The following is a 5,368-nucleotide window of genomic DNA, read 5'->3' as shown; positions in this document are numbered from 1 at the left end:
CTCTTGTCATGGCGCGCGTGTAGGGGGGGGGGGGGGCTAGAGGGGGTGTGTATTTACTATTTGTGTCTGCAGAATAGAGTTATTAGCTCTTGGATCCCGATTTTCTAACCTAATCTATTTTTTCCCTCTATTATATCTACAATATATATTTTTCTATCTAACACACGCACTTACATCCCTCAGGGAGCAGCTGTCTAACTCCCAGGTACTTTTTTTTTTGCTGCTGGTGAACAGGGGCATGAGGGGTGAAAGAAACTATGATCATTTGTTTCCGCCTCCATCAGGGATCGAACCCTGGCCATTAGGACTATGATCTCCAAGCGCTGTCCACTCAGCCACTAGGTCCCGTGTTAGTGTTAGTGTGTTAGTGTGTGTGTGTGTGTGTGTGTGTGTGTGTGTGTGTGTGTGTGTGTGTGTGTGTGTGTGTGTGTGTGTGTGTGTGTGTTTGTATGTGTGTGTGTGGTCTGCGACTCAACTATTCCCAGCACCTCTACCCTTCCTGTGAGCAATCCCAAGGCGGAATACTTAACCTTCATTGAGTTTGCTGTTCTAAGAACTAATTAAAGAGGACATTCCCAGCTTATATACTTGAAGATGTTACGAACATACTTATTTTGGTTTCAACAGTTTCTAAATGAGCACAGCTCATTGGGAAATCTGAACAATGGAAGCCTCATCCATTTAACACAGGTAACCAAAGAAATATATATATATTTCTTATTTTTTTAATGTACTACCACAAATGGGTAACAACTCTCCTATACTGTACTAACTAGTCTTAATGTCTAAGACATTAAACTAGAAGACTAGTAAGCAGTGTTGAGAGTCGGAGAACGTCTTAATGTAGGAGGTCGCATCCGGTGGCAGATAACAGCTTCAACACCCCCGATCAAGTATTCCATTTTGGATCCTTTGCTAGGAGGCATTGAGGTCCTTATCCATCCCCGCGCCACAAGGGGCACCGCTGAGGACAACACTACTGAAGCCTCTGTGCTCATTGCGTCTCAACAGCCGCCATAGATACTTAAACAACCCGGCCACGCTCTCATCACAACAGGAGACGAGACAGGTAAGCCAAGACGCAGTGAAAAACACAAGAGAAAGAGATCTCAAGGTACATTTCTGGCCTTTGACGAGGGGTTGAAGAGTTTGGTAAGCACTCGAAAGCTTAGCAACGTGGTTCAGGCGCCCACGATCAATGTAAGCTTGCCCGCTTTCCTGAACATTTATAGAAATATCTCCATTCAGTTTATGAAAAGCTTACCGCCTCTCTATCACATTATTCTTTTAAATACTTGTAATTAAATATTTTGCGATCGATCTATCAATGCTGTGTAATTTTGTTCCAAAATCTAAACAATAGATATAATTTTACATTGAGTCTAAAAGCAGCAATTTAAACAAGAACAGGACGAATGACTGAAAACTGTTCAAGATGTCCATTATAGCGGGGCGGGGAACCCCACTCTGACGTCACTGACACGTCACAGACTACGTCATGAGACTACGTAAATATATTTACCTCAGATACAACTACGTTAGCACGGGGGAGACATCTCCCGTCACGTAGGGTGCAGTCGCACCTCCACAGATCTCCAGTATCAGCTCTTGATACTGGTAATGGCTCAAAAGGGCCACCACTTACGGGCTATTCATGCCCGTGCCACCCTTCGGGTGGCTTAATCTTCATCAATCATCAGTCAACTACGTTAGAAGCTTAGTTGGACCACGGTCCCAGTGAACGAGGGTACCGCGAGATCACACGGACCACAACTAAACCACAGTACAATAACGGAACAAGTTACTTTCATTGTATCTTGTTTATTTAACGCAGGTGGGGATATTAAGCATCCAGGCTCCTACTAGCACTTGTGTAACTTACAAGTCACTTGTATAACTTGCAAGTCACTTGTATAACTTGCAAGTCACTTGTATACCTTACAAGTCACCTGTATAACTTACAAGTCACTTGTATAACTTACAAGTCACTTGTATAACTTGCAAGTCACTTGTATACCTTACAAGTCACCTGTATAACTTACAAGTCACTTGTATAACTTACAAGTCACTTGTATAACTTGCAAGTCACTTGTATACCTTACAAATCACCTGTATAACTTACAAGTGACTTGAATAACTTACAAGTCACTTGTGTTGGTTAATATAAACACGACACTAGTACATGTAAACAGACCTGAGAATAAATTATGTAAAACGTTGAAATGTTTCGTAAAATCACTACAGGAAGGAAATGGATGTCCGAACCGTCACCACCGCTTTCACTGTCCACACTCACTCGTCCTTGCGTCTAGACATCTATCCTTCCCCTCCCCCCCTTCCCTTTAGGATCTCTAGCATTCACTCATGACCTATCCTACCTCACAGCCTATCCACACCACCCCCCATCACAACCTACCCTCCCTTTCTCTTTCACAACCTTCCTCCATTACAACCGCATTCCGTCACAATTTCAGAGCGTCTTGAACACGTTCCTTGATCTTTGCAACAGAACATATGACTAGTTTGCTAAATAAATATACTATGGTGTCACTCGTTTCCTCTAATGTAAAATATGTATCTGATATTATATTATATTCCGGAAAAAATATCTTCATACATATTATATTTAATATATTAAGCAGATATTGCGGGTTTAGAAATAATGATTTGTGCTATAATATATTGCAACCCTCAGATTTCCTCTAATAAGACAGCTCAGGATTAATGTAAACTTTCAGTAAATATAAACTAAAAAAAAATTATATATTGTGTATATGCCCAAACTGAAATGATAAAAGGTTTACAACTCATTATCACGTTTACTTTAATCACTGACAAATAAAGAATCAAACTCTCAAATACATATAAAATTAAAAAGGATTTTAATTTTTCTTGACAACATCCAAATTTTGACAATGCCATTTTTAAGCGGATGTGGTGCGTGAGGCTATTAGAGCTGGATGATCTATGATGTGACAAGACTCTATATATACTTGTATATATATTTATGAAGACTTCGCATGGACGAGGCTAAGCAAATGATCGCGTCATCAGAGGTACAGATAATACATATTCCCGCGTCACGGTGTACAGTATGTACAGCTTACTGTAGTCCTGAATTATGACTACAGCCGTCGGACTATTCAACGGAACAAAGCCTTATGTTAGTGGTTTATGTGCTTGTGGGCACCGGAGTTCCTCCCAGCGGTCGTTGAGTCATTAACGACCCGCGTGAATCATATCTCAAGTGTCGAATACAAAAAATTTCTGGGGAATTCTTTCCGGTTCAAGATAAATGTAAATAAAATGTTGTGTTCGATGAAACTTTTGGAATATAAATAATATTTTATTTATAAAACCCCTTGCATGCAATTTTCAGGTTACTAGTATACAATTTCATCATTTTAGTAATATTAGCTGATTAAATTTATAAATAGTTTGGCCAATTCTCATATTTCGAGTATCAGGCCAACTTAATATTAGGTTGAAAAACGTCCTGAATCAAAATTTGGTCGAGTAAAGACTGGAATAAGCTACAAAATTATGTAACCCTTAAAAAAATTAACTGTGAAGTACGGCTTGTCAAACTTGAATAAAACTCTACCTCTGACCAATGATGTAATCGTCGACCGTCAAGGAGTGGGAGGGAGAGGGTTTTTCCTTCCATTATGATGACATCACCAATAAGGAAATGAAACTGTCTTATTATATATATATATACCCTTGGCTGGAGGACAGTAGCTGAGAAAGAAGCACCCAATAACCCTTTAGTCACATTTCCTTACATCTAATGCCTGTTTACCTAGCAGCAAATAGGTACCGTCACCATGGAAATGACCAGCCGTTGGGCCTTGATAAGCCTACAGGCTTCCTCTTATCGACAACTGGAAATGAAACCAAACATCAAAAGTTCCTAAAACACACCTACGAGCCCCAGTACGTTGTATACTCTTAGTTACATACCTCACTGTGAATTGTAATGTCACAGAAGTTTGTTGCGCAATGGTTATAGCAGCAGAAGTGTTGCAGGATGTTAAATGTCACATACGATCGGTGCAGGATGTCAACTCTGCTCACTGGAAACATCCATCATTGACAACGAGTAATTTCTGTCTCCTTGTTGGCAACCTTCTGCTACCTTCACAGTTGTCTTATTGGTTAATTTGTTATTTTTATCTTTTCCACTTAGATCAGTTATTTTGGAAAATTTATATTTTCTAAACGAATGCCTTAGAATTAGTTTATCTCTATTTTGCTCACTTTTCCTTATGATGACAGCAGTAGAGGATTCTCTTTGTTTTTTCTTTGCTTCATATAGCAGAGCTGAAATGTAAAGACTGTAAAGCTATGAGGAAATTGATCATAGTAGATGGGAACAAGAATTCTACCATTCTTAAAAAATATTTAACTAACAATACATGACAAATTGCAATGAAAATTAAAATTTCATACCAAACCAGTTTCCACTCATTTGTAACTACAAATGAGTGGAAATGGGAGGAATGGGGCCCAACCACTTGGACGGTAGAGCGACGGTCTCGCTTCATACAGGTCGGCGTTCAATCCCCGACCGTCCAAGTGGTTGGGCACCATTCCTCCCCACCCCATCCCAAATCCTTATCCTGACCCTTTCCAAGTGCTATAAAATCATAATGGCTTGGTGCTTTTCCCCGATAATTACCCCCTTCCCTCATTTGGTTCACCTTATGGTTTTCCCAAGTCGAGGACAGGCAGCCTGCCAAGACTTTCAGAGTCCCCACCCCCACCCACTGACTTTCCCAAGGATGCAACCCACAACAGTTGCTTAACTCTCAGGTACATATTTACTTTTAGGTGAACAGAACCATTGGGTAAAAGGATATACTGTCCAAATGCTTCTGCCCAACAAAAATCAAACCCACAGTAGTACAAATTACAATCTTCACTACTCGAGAACATCAAGCATCTTGAGGAATGCACCTCTCATGAACTATCCTCCTTTGCACTTATTAATATCACTTGGAACCCTTAGAATCTATCTTGGCACAAGTTATATTACAAAACCTCCCTCACTAATTATACTTAGATGAAGAGTAAAGGCAAGCTACCTTTCTTGGATGCAACAGTCTCGGAGAGAAACAGCAGCTTTAACACTTCAGTCTATACCAAGGGAACATAGGAATGTACCTTAATGCTAATTGTGCCTGTCATGATTGCTATAAGTGTAGTGTTGCCGATTCCTACATTAGCTGTGCTCCATCACACAGCTCAAGTTGGAAGACTGATGACAAGGAACCCCAATATACCCAAGCAAGTCTGTCAACAATGGATGGTGAACTATTGATATCAGTGATAAAATGCTTAACACCACAGAACCTGTTCCACCTAT

Source organism: Procambarus clarkii, chromosome 45, assembly GCF_040958095.1.
Source record: "Procambarus clarkii isolate CNS0578487 chromosome 45, FALCON_Pclarkii_2.0, whole genome shotgun sequence".
In the NCBI taxonomy this organism is placed as follows: Eukaryota; Metazoa; Arthropoda; class Malacostraca; order Decapoda; family Cambaridae; genus Procambarus; species Procambarus clarkii.
This window is presented reverse-complemented; position numbering follows the sequence as displayed.